Below are 21,666 nucleotides of genomic sequence, written 5' to 3'. Positions count from 1 at the left end.
GGGGGATGCTGGTCAAAGGGCACAAACTTTCAGTTCTAACATGGGGATCGAACACACAGCACAGCAATTACAGTTAATGATAATGTATTGTAGGCTTGACATTTGCGAAGAGAGCAGATCTCAAATGTTATCACCTCACAAAGAAAAGAGAGCCCTCATGAGCTGAGGGATGTGTTCATTAACTAGATTGGGGAGACATTTCACAAGGTACACATTTATGAAATCATCGCCTTGTACACTTTAAATATATAGGGTGTCCCCACAAATGTATACACACACTTTGAATCATTCTAAAGGCAGTGTTTATCTTATTTTTATTCATTTTTAAAATATATTTTTATTGATTTCAGAGAGGAAGGGAGAGGGAGAAAGAGGTATAAATATCAATGGTGAGAAGGAATCATTGATCGGTTGCTTCCTGCGTGCCCACTATTGGGGATCAAGCCCGCAACCCTCCCATGTGCCCTGACAGGGAATTGAACCGCCTCCTGGTTCATAAACCAAATCTCAACCACTGAGCCACTGCGGCCGGGAAAGGCCGCGTTTATTAAAGCACATTTCATTTCAAAAGTGAGCTGCCCACCGCTAAAGTGTGTGTACGTGTGTTGGGGACACCCTGTATATATTATAATTTTTGACAATTCTACATCAATAAATATGGAAAAAAGAAAAGAAAAAGTCCAAATGATATGACCAAAAGAATGACAATAGTAATGGGACCAGACTGGCCGGGAGGGGAGGACAAGGACTCAGAGGGTCAGTGACACGGGGCGTGGGGCACCCTCAGCGTGGGTGAGGGGGGAACTTGCTGAGTCTCAAAGGACGAGAGGATGAGGGGCCCAAGGGAGGGAAGAGGGACCATTCTGGGCGGGACACGTCCTGTGGCCGTGGGAAGGGTTGTCTGTGTGCCGACCAGACCCAGCTCCCTGCTGGAGTCTAAGGAACAATGACAGGCGGTGGGGAGCCGGGCGGGGAGGGGCTGCGACCCGCAGGCAGCAGGGCCCTGGTGTGGTTTTAGGGTGAGAAGAGCTCAGGTTAGGGGTGTATTTTGAGAGTGGGGGGCCACAGATTTGCACTCTGCCACTTTGGCGTAGGGTGGGCATCAAGGAACACCTGCCCAATGGAACGAACGAGGGAACTGCTTTGTCTGCTTCTCAGCCTCCCCAGCGGTGGGGGAGGGACTGAGCCACTTCGGGCTTGGCGGCAGGATGGCTGTCTGGGGTTGCACCCCCTATACTAACCCCTAGAGGTGCCATGTAAGGGATGCAGGCCTCCTGCCCGCATCCTGGGTCCTCCCAGGCCTCACTGCCTCCCGTCTGCACCCCCAGTGCCAACAGGCTGCTGAAGGCCTGGGATGGGCCCGGCAGGGGGTGGGCCGGGCGGGGCTGTCGGGCACATGTTCCGGCGTGGAGCTAGCTCCCGTGTGGAAGTCCGAGAGAAACCTCGGCTGTGACTGCGGGTCAGACGGATCCGGGGCGCGGACCGGGAGGAGGAAGCGAGGCCTCAGGACGCCCCGTCTATAAAAGAGCCATCTCCCTGCCCAGCCACCGAGACGGGGCTCTGGGGCCGGGAAACATCCCCGGAGCAAACAGAAATACTGATACAAGGTCCCCGGCCCACGGAGCAGGAGAAGCTGGAAAACACATCATATGATGCAACCGACTTCAGAGGCGCAAGTCCAAGCAAATAAATTCACGAGCGTGTTATGCAACAGCAAGAGCAGTGCCCACGCCCGCACCCCCCGCCTCCCCCACTCCGGCCAGAGGTCTCCTTTCTGGCCGGAACCCCAGGTTTTTGGCAAAAGTGAAAATTCTGTGAACTGACAGCTCTGGCCCGGCTGCCGGCGTCTGGCTGTGTCCCCGGCCCAGCGTCCTCTCTCCTTCCCAGACACGGTCTGGGGACAGATGTCCGGAGCCTGTGTGGGGCCAGGCCCTCTGGACACTGCTGCTGTGTCACTTGCCGGACTGCTGCCCTCCCCGTCACACCCCCTCCCCGCCCCCCCCGCCCCCCTCAACCCCCAGCTGATCTCTGCCAGGTCTTGTCTCTTTTTCAAAACACCGTCCCATCTCCAACCTCTTGTCCCCTCTGCCCAGCCCTTCCTGGGAGGCGTCCTGCCCGCCCTGATTCGGCCCCGCTGGTGCCCAGGAGCTCTGCTTGCCCTTCAACAACCAGTCCCAGCCAAAACCGGTGTGGCTCAGTGGATAGAGCATCAGCCTCCAGACTGAAAGGTCCCAGGTTCCGTTCAGGTCAAGGGCATGAACCTTGGTTGCGGGCACATCCCCAGTAAGGGGATGTGCAGGAGGGACCTTATAGATGTTTCTCTCTCATTGATATTTCTAGCTCTCTATCCCTCTCCCTTCTTCTCTGTAAAAATTCAATAAAATATATTAAAAAAAAACCAAAACAAAACAGTCCCAATGCCAGCCTCTGTGCCCCAGTCCCGGCCTGGGGCAGTGCCCGCAGCACACACCGGTGATCCACTGAAGGCAGCTGATTAGGGAGGTGGTCTGGCTCCAGGGAGCTCGGTGCCATGGGATGAGGGAGGCAGGGGGGCAGGTGGGCAGGCCTGGGCCCAGCTGCAGGCTCTGGAGACGGAGCAAGGGGCCACAAGCCAAGGATGCATGTGGCCTGCAGACCCAGGATGGGCCAGGGAGCCACCTCTCCCTCCCCCGCCCCCAGAAACGCAGTCCTCCCACCTGCTCTTAGCCCAGGCGGCCAGCCCAGACCGCTGACCGCTAGGTCTGTAAGGTGACACCTTGGTGTTCTTTTGAGCCTCTAAATGGATGATGACCTGTCAGAGCAACAATAGAAAACACGTACGAAAGCCTTCTTCCCGGCCCTCTGGGTTTCTCGATGCCGACTCGGGACCTGACGTAAAGGCCACAAGAACACGCCCTGAGCTGGCCGCTCGGAAAGCACGTCTGGGCGGAGTAAGGTCAGGCCCAACGTTCGCCCTCTGTCTCAAGGGCGAACCCACACGTCTCAAGAGCCCTGCTGAGGGCCCCGGGCCAGCTTTCTCCCCGCCAGCTAAAGCCGGCTCTGAAGACAGAGATGGACCCAAGGAGTCCGAGGCTGCCACCAAGCCTTATGTGTCTGCTTATGTGTGTGTGTGCTTGTGTGTATGCATGCTTATGTGTGTGTGTGTATGCTTGTATGTGTGTGCTTGCATGTGTTTGCTTGTGTGTGTGTGCTTAGGCAGAAATCCACATGAACATACACTGGGCGGAAGGTCCCAGAGGGAGCCGTGTGCCTCTTATGGTGACAAGCCCGTGCGGCCAGTGTCGGGCTTGGCGCCCAGCACTTGTGGCTGATTATGTCACCATCTCCCCGAGGCCAGGGCGGGTGGCTGATGGACCACGGTGTCCCCAGGGCTGGGGGCTCTGTGCTGAATGACGAACGGAGAAATGGGTCCATTAGAAAGTGACGGAAACCAAGAGATGCTTCCGAAACCGGTTTGGCTCAGTGGTAGAGCGTCAGTCTGCGGACTGAAGGGTCCTGGGTTCGATTCCAGTTGGGGGCATGTACGTTGGTTGCGGGCACATCCCCAGTAGGGGGTGTGCAGGAGGCAGCTGGTCGATGTTTCTCTCTCATCGACATTTCTAGCTCTCTATCTCTCTCCCTTCCTCTCTGTAAAAAATCAATAAAATATATTTAAAAAGAAAGAAAGGAAGGAAGGAAGGAAGGAAGGAAGGAAGGAAGGAAGGGAAGGAAGGAAGGAAGGAAGGAAGGAAGGAAGGAAGGAAGGAAGGAAGGAAGGAAGAAAGAAAGAAAGAAAGGAAGAAAGAAAGAGGCGGAAACCAAGAGATGCTTCCGAAGGGGCCTTGCAGTCCACAGCCTGTGTCCGGGAGGTGAGCCCGGCATACGGCACACGGCTGCCCCTTGCCCCGCCAGCTCTGCACCTGCCTCCCGGCCCCCACCTGGCCCGGTGCCCCTCCCCTGCTCCCTGGCACCTGGGCACACCCGCTCCCTAGGCCCGGTCCTCCCTGTCCCCAGAATCCAGCCCCAGCAAGGTTTGCAGAGAGGGGTTCCCCATGGCGGCAAGGCCGCCAGACTCAGTCAAGGACACAAGAAAGGTGACAATTTGATACCATTACAGACACATCGTCTGTCCATTTCCTCTGAGCTCTCCCCGAGTGTGTTTTCTGCGGAGTTAATGAAAAGCGCGTGTGCCCTGCGCTGACGACTCTCGTGGGAGATTCGATGAGCGTTGGCTTTGGCCTTGGAGCCAGGCTGGGGCTGGGAGGGGACGCGGGGTCCCGGGAGTCAGTGGCGGGGACAGGACCTGGGCCCCAGGTGGAGGGGGAGGAAGACGTCTGAGGGAGGGAGGGAATGACCAGTCCTCCGGCGGGATTTTAAACGCCTTAAAGCCGTGGTCCGCAAACCGCGGCTCGCGAGCCACGTGCAGCTCGTTGGCCCCTGGAGTGTGGCTCTTCCACAAAACACCACGGCCTGGGCGAGTCTATGTTGAAGAAGGGGCGTTAGAAGAAGTTTAAGTTTGAAAAATGTGGCTCTCCAAAGCAATTTCAGTTGTTGTGCTGTTGCTATTTGGCTCTGCGGACGAATGAGTTTGCCGACCACTGCCTTCAAGGAAGAGCCCGCGCCACACTCCGTGGCAAGACCCGGTGTCCAGGGCCGGAGATGGCAGAGGACCCCACACTGGGCGCGGTGAGCTCTCTGAAGACCCCGCCGCCTGAGCTCAAAGTTGGCCGAGGATTTTAAAAACGGAAGCACAGCCCGTCCATCCCCTTCCCCGGGCCTCTCGCTGTCACGGAGTCACCGAGCCGCCCTCCAGCCCACGCCACCCCCGTGGCAGGGAGGAGTGTCAGCGCCGACCCAGCTCTGGAGGCAAGTCCAGCCTCCAATCTGTTCACGCACAGATGGCCTGTCGCCCCTCTGCCTCCCTCCGGCCCCTGTGGGGTCAAGCTGGACACCAGGCCATTCACGCCGCACCCAAGGGGCAGAGTGAACATCGGACAGAGAAGTCGTCCTCTTGGTCCCCAACCCCAGCCCCAGCCCCTGAGGTGACAGCCTCCGAGGAATCTCAGGGCGGTCGGAGGGACCCAGCAGGTGAAGGCTGGCCACCAGGAGTCCCTGCCAAGGAGCAACAGAACTTTCTGGAACTGTGACTCTCAGGACAGCCAGAATGGACAGCCAGCAGGAGGACCCATCGTCAGGACAGACGGCCCGCCCAGGATGCTGTTCGCATGGAGGGGAGGTACCCAGAGAGAGGGGACAGTGACCCCCTAAACGCTGCAAGAATGGCTGGTGGCTTTTATCCAGAAGCTTCTACAGAAAGCAGCACACACCGGTCCAATGGTGAAGATGGGGCCAGAGCCCGGGCCACCTGCAGGCAACGTAAAACCCAAACCCATATGGCATCTAGTTTTGCATTTGCCTGCACGGCTCCCGGGCTGAAGATGGCACAGCCAGCTGGCACCGCCGACAGCGAGACAGCTCCCGACGGAAACCCCAGTCTGCCCTGGGCGCGCTCAGTGAGCCTCCGCTCATCGCCAAGAGGAAAGCCAGCCTCGCCACGGGGAAACGGGGCTCAGCGGGCTTCTCCTCTCCCTCCACACCCGCAGCCTCGGGGTGGTGGAAGGCGCACAGATAAAAGCATTTTCTATCGGTTTGGCTCAATGGATAGAGCGTCGGCTTGGGGACTGAAGGGTCCCGGGTTCGATTCCGGTCAAGGGCATGTACCTTGGTTGCGGGCATATCCCCAGTAGGGGGTGTGCAAGAGGCAGCTGATTGATGACTCTCTCTCATCTATGTTTCTAACTATCTCTCTCCCTTCCTCTCTGTACAAAATCAATAAAATATATTAAAAAAAAAAAAAAAAAAAAAGCATTTTCTTGAAACCTCCGCTAAATGAGCGGCTCATTTTTCCTGGCCGACCGACCTGAGGGCGCTCAGTTACCTTTCGCTGATTAGAAACAAGCATCCCTGCCCTGAGCAAAGAGGAGAGAAGGCGTGAACCCCGTTATTAAAAGGGGTGGCGATGTGCGTGAGGGAGACCCGCGGGAGCTGGCTTTCTCCTCCAGGGCTTCCAGATACCACAGAGCAGGACCTGCTGCAGCCGGCTGGCCTCTGCCAAGCGCCCCGCCACCCCCGCAGGGTCCTCGCAGTGGGACAAAGAGCAACCCTTATTTCCTAGGGGTGCACGACGCATCGCACCCCCCGTCTAGTTCCCCATTTTTTTAAATTTATTTTTTTAAAAATATACTTTATTGATTTTTTACAGAGAGGAAGAGATAGGGACAGAGAGCTAGAAACATCAATGAGAGAGAATCATCGATCAGCTGCCTCTTGCACACCCCCTACTGGGGATGTGCCCACAACCAAGGTACATGGGACCTTTCAGTCTGCAGGCCACGCTCTATCCACTGAGCCAAACCGGTTTCGGCTAGTTCCCCATTTTAAATGTGCACTGCGAGGTGGGTGGCACGGACACCCTCGGAGCTTCATAAGCAAAGCTGGGGGAGCGGCTCTCCCCACAGCGGTGGTGGTGGTGGAGTGAGGAGGTGCCTGGTTAGCCTTAATGACTCTCAGGGGTCAGGGTCAGGGTCAGGGTCAGGATTAGGGCTAACCAAGGTGCCTAGAGGTAGAGGTACCTTCAAGGAGTGAGGGTGTCCAAGGGATCATCAGCCACTTATTTCCTGCCTATATCCCTGACACACGCACACACACACACACACACACACACAGGGCACACACATCGCACATGCATGCATGCACACCTGCAACCCCTTGCACGGCTATGGGAGACCCCGAGCCCACCCTGAGGTGAGAGGAGGGAAGCCGGCGGTCTGGGTGGGGAGCAGGCCAGGCTGGGGGCGAGCTTTGGTCCAGGGATCAATCTCCCTGGCTTTGGCGCAGGGATCAATCTCGCACCCGCCCCCCCCCCCCCCCGATCATTTCTGAGTTCCCCTCGGTGCCACCTTCTATGATTCTATTAACACCGCGTGCAGATTTGAAACTCTAAATGGAGTCTGTGAAGGCTGAATATTTCTCGAGATTTAAAATGTCTCTCTACTAATTGAAACTAATTCTCCCGACTGTGCATTAAGAGCCCCAGGGCACCTCCGGCTGATGGACGCTGACAGGGCCCCGCTCATTTGCTCTAATGCGTCCCCCTCTCCCTGGCAGGCCCGGCCCGCGTCCCCGCACCCGACGCCACTTAACTCGCTTAATGCATGGCCGCCTCCCCCTGCCCCCTCCTTCCTCTCTCCTCCTCAGAGCGCCAGCCTAATGGCCATAATCACCGTGATGAGCCCTTAACAATGCCGGCGCTGCTCTCCCTGGGAGGAGGGACCTTCAGTCCACCTGGCGAGCTGGGTGGCATGGAGGGGGGTGTGGGCCCCCACCCCAGTGTCTGCAGAAGACCCTCCTGCCAGGAGCTGAAAGTAGCAGCTGCGCCATCGAGAAAACAGCGGCAAAACAAACAAACAAACAAAAACAGGCAGAAAAGCCTCAGGGCCAAAGAGCCCCCTGATGCCGGTTTCCAGTCATTTGAACACATGAAAAGCAATTTTAAAAAATTACACTGGAACACACATAACATACAATTACTACCGTAACACCTGGAAGCGTGCCGTTCACCGGCGCTCAGTGCGTCCACATTGTTGTGCCACCATCACCACGATCCCTTTCCGGAACTTTCTCATCTTCCCAAGCAAGCCCTGCCTTCCGCCCCCCACGGTCCCGGGCGGGTGACGCCCTCTCACGCTGTCCGCTTCATTGGGTCTGCAGGCGCCGCTCAGACTCAGGAGCAGTCCACCCTTGGAAAAACTGTACCCTCCCCCTTCTGGTGGGTAAACCGAGGCACCGGGAAAGCCAGCCTACCCACATGGAACAGACAGCCAGGGGCTGTCAGGGCAGCAAGGCAAGTCTCAGGACACCGGCCTGAATGGCTTTTTGACATGCATCACACTATATCCCACGGGGACTAGTCTCTTCCTTTCTTTCATAGGAAATTAAGAAGATATATAAGAATGAAGAGAATGAAAATCAATAAAAATATTATGTTAAAAAACAACAACACACAATCCTAACCAGTTTGGCTCAGTGGATAGAGCATCGGCCCGCGGACTGAAGGGTCCCAGGTTCGATTCCGGTCAAGGGCATGCACCTTGGTTGCGGGCACATACCCGGTGGAGGGTGTGCAGGAGGCAGCTGATCAATATTTCTCTCTAGTGGATGTTTCTAACTCTCTATCCCTCTCCCTTCCTCTCTGTAAAAAAAAAAAATCAATAATATATAAAAGAATGAAAAGAATGATGTACCCATACTTGGGGTCCACGGTATCGTCTTGATGAGCGCTAATATTTTGGTGCAACTACTTCACATTTTTATAGAAGAAACGGAATAGGAGCCAGGCCAGGGTAGTTCAGTTGGTTGGACCATCCATCACCCTATACACTGAAAGGCTGCGGGTTTGATCCCCCATTGGGGCGCGTTGGATGTTTCTCTCTCATATCCATGTTTCTCCCTCTCTGTCTCTCTCTCCCTGCTCCTCTCTCTAAAATCAATAAACCTAGCTTCAGGTGAGGATTTAAAAAAAAAAACAACACAAAAACGGTGAGACAGAAAGCCAACGTGAGACAATGCTGCCCTCTGGGCTCAGCTGCAGGGCCGTTCTCCTCCCCGCAGGTAGTCTGAACATCGCCCTCCGGAATTCAGAGTGTGTTTTCCAGTTCACTGTTCTCTTGTTTACACCTACGGAGAGAGATACCTATGAATAATTCATCATGTGTTTTTCGCAGGGTGTTTTTAAACATTTTCGTAAATATATTACACAGGAAGCCTGCGTTTTCACTCAACATTATGTTTCTGAGATGTAATTGTGTGGGCACGAGTGTGTGTATGTGTGCTTAGGCTGTTTCCAATTTATTTTTCTATCACAGGCGGCGCCATAATTATGCATGACTGTCTCCAGGTAATAGATCTAGAACTGGGATCGCCGAGTCTCTGCGAACGTGCATTTCCAATTCCAATTTCGCTTCGGTTGGTGACAAATTGCTTTCCAAAGTGGATGAATTAATTGACGCTCCTGCCGGCCCGGTGCAAGAATTCCTTTTATGCCTTATCTTTTAAAATGTTTACCAATCTGATTAGTGCGGAATGTCCTCTTGCTCATTTTAAATCACATTTCTCTGATTATTAGGGAGACGGAGTATCTTCACCTATATGCATTAATAATTTCCATTTTTTATTTTCCTGTGAGCTGTTCATTCTGCTCTTCTCCTGTGAGGAGCGGCAAACCGCAGCCCATGGGCCAAAGCCGGCTGTGGGCTTTTCCATGGCCAGGGAGCTAAGAGTGCTTTTTATGTGTGTGTTCCTGTTTTATGGATTCCAGAGAGGAAGGGAGGGGGAGACAAGACAGACATATCAATGATGAGAGAGAATCATTGATCGGCTGCCTCCTGCCCACCTCCTCCTGGGAATGGAGACTAAAATCCAGGCACGTGCTTTGACTGGGAACCCAACCAATGACCTTCTGGTTCATGGATAAATGCTCAACCCACTGAGCCACACCGGCTGTGTGGTTTTTACATTTTTAAAGGGTCCTAAATGAAAACGAAGTGACAGGTAACATGTGTCCTGTGAAGCCTAACATAGTTACTATTTGGTTCTTTACAGAAAAAGTTTACTGATTCCTATCTTGTTGGATGATTTTTTCTTTTTATTATTAACTAGAGGCTCGATGCACAAAGATTCATGCAAGAACGGGGCCTTCCTTACCCCGGCTGCCGGCAGCACCTTTGCTCTGGAGCTGCCTTTCTGCCTTCCCACGCTGCCCAGAGACCCGGAGCTGCTGGGGCGGTGTGGAATGCCTGCATTCCTCCCTGCCCCTGGCCTCTCAGGGCCTGCATATGCAAATTAACCAACCATGTTTATTGGGTTAATTTGCATGCTCACTCCTGATTGGCCGGAGGGTGTCTCAAAGGTACGGTCAATTTGCATCTTTCTCTTTTATTAGTGTATAATTAATGAAGTTAATGAATTCTGGGCATTAATTTATGAAGTTAATGAATTCTGAGCATTAATTATTCACCTGAACTTGCTCCTTTGACTTCCCCACCAGCTATCCCCATCACTTTCCTAGGGTCATGGTCTATGTTTTCTTAGAAGCAAAATGTTTTTCCAGCATCCTGCCAAGTTTTGATCACATTCAGAACGGATCATTCCTCTTAATCCTTCTCTCAAATTTTCTGGGTAAAACCGGCTTAATTCTCTTCACTTTGTGAAATGCATTCGATGGACTTTTGCTTCTGGCCCCGATGGAGTGGCTGCTACTGAGCTTGCTCTCCTGTCGTACACAGCGAGAACGCTGGATAACACACACGAAAGAACAGTTCTCAGACGTAGAAAAACAAGCAGCAGAGACCGTCACCTCTGAGGGCAGAGAAACAAGGAGTAAGCCCGCTGCCCTGGCTTCCTGCCCGAGGGAGCTCCCGCACCCGGCGCCGGAGGGGGGCCGGGCACAGCCTTCACGGGTAAGAAGGTGGAGGCTGGAGTTTGGGGAAGCTGAGGCGGCAGTGAGGCAGAGTACTAGAAATGAAGCAGCCCCAGAGAGAGAGGGTTCCAGAATCTGCGGAGGGGTTCCTTCGTGACGCTGGCAAGCACTGGGCAGCACATATGCAGTGTGCAACTGCATGAGGACAGCACACACCCAGCCAACTGTGGCTGGTCTGAATCAGAGACACCCCAAGGCACACCTGGGACACTCAGGAGGCCTCCGAGTGGTCCTGGCTAAGTAGCGAGGCTAAATGCGCTCTACAGAGAGCCTGAAGACGCACCTTCGCAAAATTAAAAACAAACCTCCAGAGGATCAGGCTGATCTGCAAGCAATGCGGCTGCCTGCGAAGCTTAATGTCACAGCACTTTGGAAAACAAGGAAATCTAGAAACTCAATAGTGTAACATGCACAAGGTTTAACAACCAATATTAAAAAAAAATCACTAGACATAGGAACACGAGCCAGAGAAAACTACGGCAAGTGGACCCCGAAATGCCAGAGATTATGGGATTAGCGGATAATCACTTTATGAAATAGCCGAATAAATAGGCTGAAGGATTTTAAAGGGAAGCATGAGCACAACGAGGAAAGATAAAAATGAGTCGAGTACAACTTAGACTTGAAAATACATTCTGAAATGAAAAAAATTCACCGGAAGAATTAACAGCAGATTTGATATTGAAGAAATGATTGGCGAACCTCAGTGAAACAGGGAAGAAAGGCTGGAAGCGGATGAGGAGCTACATTGGCCTGTGAAGAAAGGTCTGACGGACATGTCATTGGGAGACGAGGGAGCACACAAGCTAGGTGGGGACAGAAAAATATTTAGGAAAACTGATCAACGTTTTTCTGAATTTTATGTAAACCATTATCCCGCGCATCTCAGAAACTCAATAAGCCACAAGGATAAACATACTCACACAAGTCACATAAAACATAACATGATCAATCTTCCAAAATCCAAAAATAAAGGGGAAATCTTAAAAGGATTTAGAGGGGGAAAAGACAGAAGCAACACATGCAGGGGACAAAAATGAAATACAGCAAGAAAGAAGGCAATGAGAAACATCTTTGCAGTGAGTAATAAAGAAGATATCCAGCTGAAACCGGTTTGGCTCAGTGGTAGAGTGTCAGTCTGCGGACTGAAAGGTCCCAGGTTCGAGTCCAGTCAAGGGCATGTACATTGGTTGGGGGCACATCCCTGGTAGGGGGTGTGCAAGAGGCAGCTGGTCGATGTTTCTCTCTCATCGATGTTTCTAGCTCTCTATCTCTCTCCCTTCCTCTGTAAAAAATCAATAATATATATATATATATATATATATATATATATATATATATACACACATACTTTTTTAAAGAAGAAGATATCCACATAGAATTCTACATCAGGAAAATACATTTCAAAACTCAGGGTGAGACCTGGCCAGTGTTGCTCAGTGGGTTGGAATATTATTCTGTACCCAGAAAGTTGTTGGGTTCAATTCAGGTTAGGACACACCCAGGTTTCAGTTCAATCACTGGTTGGGGTGGGTACAGGAGACAACGGAATAATGTTTCTCTTTCACGTTGATGTGTCTCTCTCTTTCTTCCTCTCCCTTCCTCTCTCTCTGAACTCAATAGAAAACATAGATTTGAGTGAGGGTTTTAGAAAAATCAAGGCGAAAGAGAAAATTTTTCAAATAGACAAAAAGAAAATTCACTACCAGCAAATCTATATTATAAGAAACAATGAAGGACGTTCCTTAAGCTGGAAGAAAATGATACAAGAAGAATACTCAGATCTACACGAAGGAGTCAACAGCAAGCTAGGAACACTATGAATAATTCAATTTTTACAAATTTTATAATCTATATAAAATTGACTACTCCTTGAAAGACACAATTTATTGTGAGAGCAAACATACACTTTAAATAGGATTAGATCTAATACAATTTTAATCAATAATTAATAACCTTCCAAAACAGAAAGGACAAGGTGAATTCTATTAAATATTTAAGGAAGAAATTATAGCAATTTTCTACAATCTCTTTCAGAGAATAGAGGCAAAGGGACTACTTCCTAACTTATTACATGAAGCCAGTATTACCCAAATAGCAAAACCAGACAAAGACATAACAAGAAAATACCACTACAGAGCAATGAAAATCATGAACATAGATGCAAAAATCCTCAACAAGAACCAGCAAATCAAATCCAACAATGTATAAAAAGAATTTTACACCATGATCCCCTGAGATCTAGCCCAGGCATTCAATGCTGCCTGATTCACCATTCAAAAATCAATTAACAAAACCCATCATGTGAACAGGATCACATGATCATAGCAGTAGCAGAGAAAGCATTTCACAAAAGCCAATAGTCACTCATGCTAAAATCTCTTCATGAACTAGGAATAGAGAACTTCTCAACTTGAAGAATAATTAGAAAGAACCCAAAGTTTACACCATACTTAATAGTGAAATACTCAAAACTTTTTCTTTTTAAAAAAAAAATATATTTTATTGATTTTTCACAGAGAGGAAGAGAGGGATAGAGAGTTAGAAACATCGATGAGAATCATTGAATAGCTGCCTCTTGGACGCCCCCTACTGGGGATGTGCCCACAACCCAGGTACATGCCCTTGACCAGAATCGAACCCGGGACCTTTCAGTCTGCAGGCTGACGCTCTAGCCACTGAGGCAAGTCGGTTTCGGCTCAAAACTTTCTTACCAAGGTCAGGAGCCAGGCAAGGATGTTCCCTCTCACCATTCCTTTTCATCATTGCACTGGAAGCTCTAGATAATTCAATAAGATAAGAAGAGGAAATAAATGAATACAGATTGAGGAGGAAGAAATAAAACTGTCTTTTCCACAGATGATATAATCATATATGTAGAAAATCTGAAAGATTCAACAGTAATAAAAACCTCTTGGAATTATCAAGTGATTATAGAAAAGTTACAGGACACAAGGTTAATGTAGAAAAATCTATCACTTTCTTATATACTAGCACTGGATAAGTAGAATTTATAATTTAAAAAATCCAGTACCATTTATAGCAGCATCCCAAAAATGAAATAGGAATTACTCTAATAAAATATGTATAAGATCTATATAACTCTGATAAATATAATAAAAGAATTAAATAAATGGAATGATCTTCCATGTTGATAGAAAGACTCAATATTTGGATTAAGTTCTTATCTACTTGATCTACAAATTCAATGCAATCCCAATTGAAATCTCAGAAACTTATTTTGTGGACATCAAAAAACTGATTCTAAAGTTTAATGGAGAGGCTAAAGACTCAGAACAACTAATATGAATTTGAAGGTGCTGAACAAAGTTAGAGGACTGAAACTTCTTAATGTAGAGACTGTGAATCTACAGTGATTGAGCCAGTGTGGATTAGCGACAAAATAAACAAAGAATTCAATGGAAGAGAACAGAAAGCCCAGAAACAGATCCACAGAAATACTGTCAAATAATCTCTGACAAATAAGCAAAGGCAATACAATGGACCAAAGATATTTTTTTCAGCAAATTGTGCCAGAAAAACTGAACATCGCATATGCACACACACACACTCTAAACACAGCTTTTGCACCTTTCACAAAAGTTAAGTCAAAATCGATCACAGTCTTAAACGTAAACACATACCTATAAACCTCCTAGAAAATAACATACAATAAACTTAGGTAGCTTTGATTACAGCGATGACTTTTTTGATACAACACCAAAAGCACAATTCTTTTTTTTTTTTTTTAATATGTTTTTATTGATTTTAGAGTGAGAAGAAGGAAGAGGGATAGAGAGATCGAAACATCGATTGGCTACCTCCTGCACACCCCTACTGCGGATCAAGCCCTCAACCGGGGCATATGCCCTGACTGGGAATCAAACCATTGACCTCTTGGTTCCTGAATTGATGCTCATCCACTGAGCCACTTCAGCTGGGCAAAAAACACACAACACTATTCTTGAGAGAAATGATTGATAAGCTGGACTTCATTCAAATTAAAAATGTCTTCTCAGCTACAATGTCAAGAGAATGAAAAAACAAGCAGTAGACTGGGAGAAAATATTTGTAAAACACAGAACTTATCAAAGGCTTCATTTCAAAATAAAAAGGGACTCTGAAAACTCAATAAGAAAGAAAAAAAACACAATTAAAGATGGGCCAGCCCAGCCAGCATGGCTAATGGCTGAGCGTCCACCTATGAACCAGGAGGTCACGGTTCAATTCCCGGTCAGGTTACATGCCCAAGTTGCATGCTTGATCCCCAGTGTGAGGCGTGCAGGAGGCAGTTGATCAATGATTCTCTCTCATCATTGATGTTTCTATCTCTCTCCTTCTTCCTTCCTCTCTGAAATCAATAAAAATATATATTTTTTAATAAAGATGGGCCAAAGTCCTTAACAGATGACCTCCCCTTAGAAGACACATAGAGGGCAGATAAACTTATGAAAAGATGCTCCTCATCAAATGCCAACAGGAAAATGCAAATCAGAACAATAACGAGCTACCATGACCCTTATTATAATAGAATGACCGAAGTCCAGAGCACAGACAACACCCATTGCTGATGAGGATATGGAGCAACAAGAACCCTCCCTGACTGCTGGTGGGATGCAGACCGGCCTTCTGGAAGACAGTTGGAAATTTCTCACAAAACTAAACATACTTTTATTTTTTTATTTTTTTAAATATATTTTATTGATTTTTTCACAGAGCGGAAGGGAGAGAGGAATAGAGAACTAAAAACATTGATGAGAGAGAAACATCGACCAGCTGCCTCCTGCACACACCCTCACTGGGGATGTGCCTGCAACCAAGGTACATGCTCTTGACCAGAATCAAATCTGGGACCCTTCAGTCCACAGACCGACGCCCTATCCACTGAGCCAAACCGGTTTCGGCTAAACATACTTTCAACACACGGTCCAGGGATCACACTTCTTAGTACTTACTCAAAGGAGTTAAACACCTATATCCACACAAACACCTACACGCCGGTGTTTCTAGCAGCTTCATTCATAATTCCGGAACTCTGAAGCATCGGCGAAGTCCTTCGGTAGACGAGAGGATAAATACACTGGGCACAATCAGATGCCGGAACACCACCCAGTGCTCCACAGAAAGGAACTATCGAGCCATGCACAGACGCAGGGAGCCTTAGATGCATATCGCCATGTGAAAGAAGCCACTCTGAAAAGGCTACTGACTGTGGGATTCCAACTCTAAGACACTTTGGAAAAGACAAACGGATGGAGACAATACAAACTCAGTGGCTGCAGAGGCTGGAGGGGTCAGAGGAGAGATGACGAGGTGGGACACAGGGAATTCTTTTTAAGGCAGTGAAATTACTCCGTATGACATCATAATGATGGATACAGTCATGGTACATCCGTCCCAGCCCATAGCACATACAACACCAAGAGCGAGCCCCCCCGGTACACTACGGCCTTTGGATGATCGTGAGGTGTTAACGCAGGTTCATCAATTGTAACAAATGTTCCATTCTGGGGGGTGGAGAGGGGGTGTTGCTAGTGGGGGTGGCTGTGCCTGTCGGGGAGCAGGGGGACAGATGAGGAATCTCTGTACCTTTCTCTTCCTTCTGCTGGGAACCTAAAACAACTCTAAAAAATAAAGTTTAGAAAAAAGACATGGACGGTTTAAAGCAAAATTAGCAGTAGTACTTCGTGGAGTTTGTAACATTGGTAGCGATAATGTGCCGAACAACAATCACACACAAGACAGGCGGGAAACAAATGCACCGTTTATAGCTTTACCGACTGATATGTGCTTTAAGAGAGACTGCAGCACATTAAGTGTGCATATCACCCATCTCCAGCCTGCCTTTGAAGGAAATACACAGGTATCATTAATGTCTATAGAAAAGATACAATAAAATGCTAACAAGTACTCAATCAAAAAGAATCCAAGAAGAAAAAAAAAAGAGAGAGAGAGAGAACTGAGAAGGTATGGGAGGGCAACCAATAGCAAGATTATAAATTAAATATAAAGCGTAAATGGTCTAAATGCCCCAATTAAAGCCAATTGTCAGGCTGGGTAAAAAAGCAAAAAGGCTCGAGACTTCCCATTTCAGCTTTGATGTGTAAGTGCTTGAACCTAATCACTCCCATTCTTACATATAGAGATAAAAAAAAAAAAAAAACAACCCCCGAACAAAGTGAAAAATCAATGCCTTTTGTCAGGCTCATCAGGGAATTGAGGTCACAGGACAAACCGCCCCCTGAAAGGGGAGGGAGGAGAATGCAGCCATTGAAGCAGAAGCCGCTGGAGCCATACACGGCGGCAGTGCTTCCAGGGTGCTGATGGCGGCTGCCAGGGCTGAGTGTGGACAAGCACGAGAATGAGCAAGTCCTGGGGACAGTGTGGGGCGAGGGGACAACTGAGGGGGCTTTGTTTCCGGCCCCACAAAAGCCTCACCTTGAAGAGCCCAGAAAAACCCCTTCAGGCGTCAGGCAGGGAGAGGGAAGGGGCACCATGTGGCATGGCCTCAGGGCATCTTCCCAGCCCAGGCCTGCTCCCGGGGATCTGCGAGGCATCTCAGCAGAGAGGAGGCCAGTTAACCGGCTGCAGCCCCTACAGACCCTGAGTCTCACCTGAGTCCGGGAGGAAGCTAAGAGGCCCTTGAAAGGTCCCTGCCACCCCCAGGGCCACAGGCGCACCCCCGCCTTCACACCTGACAGCCACACCCACAGGCTCCATTCTAGTGCCAGTGGTCCCAGCTCAGACAGTGGCAAGGCAAAGGCCATGCCTAGGAAGCAGCTCTGAGGGTGGTCCGGAGACAGCGTGAAGGATGGGAAGGACACCAGGGCAGCGGCACAAAAACTCTGCTTCCTTATGCGCCCTTTGCTCCTTTCTTTCATTCTGAGTCACGCTGGCCTCCTCCAGCACCTGCCTCACCTGCCCGCTTCTCCCAGGGAGTCCACTCCCTCCACCACGGAGCCCTCAGGACAACGATGCGCAGGGGGCATCAAACACTCTTAGGAACGAAGCGCCAGGGCTGAAAACCACGGAGGCAGAGCTTCAGCCAAACCAGAGACAGCCTCAAGGCCTCCGAGGCCCAGAAAAGCAGCGAAATCAGACCCAATGATGCCATGGCCGACATCGGGACCAGCTGCACTGACCCCTGCCCCTAGAACCGACCAAGGACCCTGACCATCACCCGAGCTCCCTTCGTTGCCATGATCAATGATTTGGGCACCAAAGCTGTTACCGGACTGAAGGGGTCCATTTGCCTGCACACATCAAAGCCCAGTAAGACACGAACAGGGCCGAAACCAGTGTGGCTCAGTGGATAGAGCGTCAGCCTGCAGACTGTAGCGTCCCGGGTTCGATTCTGGTCAAGGGCATGTACCTTGGTTGCGGGCACATCCCCAGTAGGGGGTGTGCAGGAGGCAACTGCTTGATGACTCATCGATGTTTTTAACTATCTATCTTTCTCCTCTCTGTAAAAAATCAATAAAATATATATTTAAAAAAAAAAAAAAGACACGAAAAGGAGTTTGCAGTTTATTAGTTAATAACAGGGTTTATCAGTTAAGAAAGTGGCCCGCGCCCGGAGACATTGGGGAGCTAATGCTCACAGGCCTGGCTCCCTGCTGGGTCACCCAGTGGGTAGGGGAGGTCACTCATCAAGGGGACTGGAAGGAGCTCAAGTCACCGTCAGGGTCCTGATCCCTACTGACTGGTTGGCGGGCACGAGGGCTGGGGTAGCTGATGGGTGCCGCTGGCCTGGTGTCGGCAGTGGACTCATTCTGTCTGTGGCATTCTGTCATAGGCGCCTGTGCAGACCAAGGCACTAACTGTATCCATAATCACTTTAAACGTCAGTGGTGTACAGGGCCACAGGCGCACCCCCGCCTCCACACCTGACAGCCACAATTAAAAGTCAGAGCTTGTCAGAGCGGATGAAAACAAGACCCACTACAAACTGTCTTTCAATATAAAGACTCCGAGAGACTAAGAGTGAAAGGGATGGAGGTTCCATCAGGCCAACACATCAAAGGGAAGCTGGAGGAGCTGCATGGATTCCAGACAAAGCAGACTTCAGAGCAAGGGAAACAAGCGACAGGAGATTTTATTTATTTATTTATTTTTTATTATGGTCTCACATAATTGTCCTTACCCACCCCCCCATTCCCATCCCAAACCCCTCCCCACATATGTCCCCACCCCCCTGTTGTCCATGGCCACTGGCTAGGCCCATAGGCATGCACACAAGTCCTTTGGTTGATCTCTTCCCCTTACCCCCCACCCCCTCCCCTACTTTCCCTCTGAGGTTTGAGAGTCTGATCGCTGCTTCTCTTTCTCTGGGTCTGTTTTGTTCCTGAGAGATTTCTTAAAAGGATGTTCAATGCTGGTAAAAGGGCCAGGTCTCCAAGAAGACATAACCACCCCAGAAGTGTGTGCACTGGAAAACAAAGTGTTAAAGCATTTGAGGCAGAATCCAGTAGAACTGCAAGGAGGAGTGGTGTCTCTGCCATTGCCGCTGGAGGCTGGAGCGCCATTTCCATCAGAAAGGGACAGAGCCAACAGGCGGGTCAGGGAGGACACAGGTGCACGGAGCAGGCCATCCATCAGCGGGTGCAAATTGACATCCGAGGAATACCTCCTCCGACTACCGCAGGCTCCCTGTGCTTCCCGGGCCCTGCTCACCATGGTAGATCAAATTCCAAGTCATAAAGCATACCTCCACAGGTTTCAAAGAATGGACATAATCACGTCTGCGCTGGGCCCACAATAGGATTAAACCGGAAATCAATAACGGGGAGACTCTGGAAAATCCCCCAATACCTGGAGATTAAGCAACACACTCTGACGAACCCACGGATCAGAGGAAAAAGTCTCAGGAGATATTAATACACATCTTTGACTAATAGAAAGTGAAAACATAACTTATCAAAACTTGCGGGATATAGCAAAAGCAGTGATAAGAAGGAACTTTTTTAACACCGAAGCTACGTCTGCGGAAAGAACATCTAAAATCAATAATCTCCGTTTTCACCTGAGGAAACCAGAGAAAGAAAAGTTAATTCAATTCAAAGTAAGCAGCGGCAAATAGATGGTACAAGCTGGGATAGAAATCAGCAAAATTGAAAACAGGAAATCAGTAGAGAAAAATCAAGAAACCAAAAAAGCTGCTTCTTTGCAGAGATCAATAATATTGATTAATCTCTCGCTAGGCTGATTAAGAAGAAAGAACATACCGATGATTGACATCAGAGATAAAAGGGAGGCCATGACTACTGATTTCAGGGACATTAAAGAATGTTATGAAAAATTCTATTCCCACAAATATGATAACTTAGATAAATGAACCAATTTCTCAAGTATGCAACCAGTTTGGAGATCAGTTTGATAATTTTTTAATAGTTAAGCATACACTTATCTTACGGCCTACACAGACATTTCACGTATAGATATTTTCCCAAGAGAGATGAAAGAGCCCTAACTGGTGTGGCTCAGTGGATAGAGCGTCGGTCTGCAGACCGAAGGGTCCCAGGTTTGATTCCGGTCAAGGGCATGTACCTTGGTTGCGGGCACATCCCCAGGAGGGGTTGTGCAGGAGGCAGCTGATCCATGTTTCTCTCTCATTGATGTTTCTTACTCTCTATCCCTCTCTTTTCCTCTCTGAAAAAAAAAAAAATCAATAAAATATATTTTAAAAAGAGAGATGAAAGAATATGTCCACAAACTAACTGGTTTCCAATATTTGAAGCACTTGCATTCGTAATAGCCTCAAGTAGGAAACAACCCGAATGTCCATGAAGCAGGCGAGTGGACAAAGGAAGTCAGACACACCCCTGAGATGGACTACCCTTAACAATGAAATGAAGAGCGACTGACACCCGCCGTGACACGGTCCATGGCAGAAACACAGTGCTGTGGGCACTATGCCAGGCCTGAGAGAGGACTTCACCCAGGACTCTGTCTGCTCCCAGAATGCCGGTCAGCGGCTGCCTGTGGCAGGACCATGAGGGGTATTGCCTGCCAGGGCACATGGGGTGTATGTGGGGGGAACTGTTCTGTCACAGTGGGGGCGACGGTTACCCCCACTCTCGTCGGTCACACCTCTGGCCCCGCGCCCTAGTGCATTAGTGGACATTTAGACATCCACAGCATAGGGGGCCGGCTCCTGGCGGCGAGCACGTGTCTGCAGTATGAGTGGATTAACGCTGTTCCTTGCTGTTTACAGTCAGCTTGCCATTTTCCCTCTGAGGAATGACTGCAATAAAGGCAAATTAGTATAGAAATGAAACATAAACGCTTCCACTGGTCATAAAATGTAATCAGCGTATGATAAATGCCTGTCTCAAAAAAATAAACAAACAAACAAAAGCCGAGATGCTAGACGGACATCCGAGGCGGGCTCACTGCTCTAACACCACCCTCCCCGGCGAATGGGCGGTTTCTCTGAGTCCCCGCCGGCCGCTCTCACCAGCCCGGGGCGGGGGAGGGGGGTGCCCCTCGGAGGAGTCAGGGGAAGCTGGCTCCTCAGATGGCCAGACGTCCAAGTCTGAAAGACAAGACGGTATTTCTAAGGGCAAGGATGAACTAGTGACGTCCATGATGCGGCCACTGCTGATTTCACCTGTGCGGGTGCTGGGCAGGTACCGACACCAAGCCAGCCAGCGAGGGCACTTCCTCGTTAAGTGTTCCTTCATCTGAGAAGGGCTTTGTTGGATGCCCATGCCTCCTGGACGTTTCCAGGGGACGGAGACTTCTACCCTGTTTCCCCGAAAACAAGACAGTGTCTTATATTAATTTTTTCTCCCAAAGTTGCGCTAGGTCTTATTTTCAGGGGATGTCTTATCTTTCCATGCGCGAGGTCTTACTTTCGGAGGATGTCTTATTTTCGGAGAAACACGGGAGATTGGCAGCCCCTGTTTTTTTTTTCATCGGCGGTTGAATTAGTCCCCTTCCCGGCCTCCTAGTTCCTGCCAGGGACACCTGCAGTTCTGGGATCCCCGTCTCTGTGGGGGCAAGAGAGCGACGGCAGACAGGAGGGGGGCTGTCCTCACCCCCTCCGGCCGCCCAGCCCCCAGCCCAGAGCTGGAGGGCTGCCCTTGGGACTTTTCCATCCCACGTGTTGTGCGTTTCCAGGTAGTCATTGCCTTGGGTCCCAACTAGGA

Source organism: Pipistrellus kuhlii, unplaced genomic scaffold (assembly GCF_014108245.1).
Source record: "Pipistrellus kuhlii isolate mPipKuh1 unplaced genomic scaffold, mPipKuh1.p scaffold_m20_p_41, whole genome shotgun sequence".
Taxonomy (NCBI): domain Eukaryota; kingdom Metazoa; phylum Chordata; class Mammalia; order Chiroptera; family Vespertilionidae; genus Pipistrellus; species Pipistrellus kuhlii.
This window is presented reverse-complemented; position numbering follows the sequence as displayed.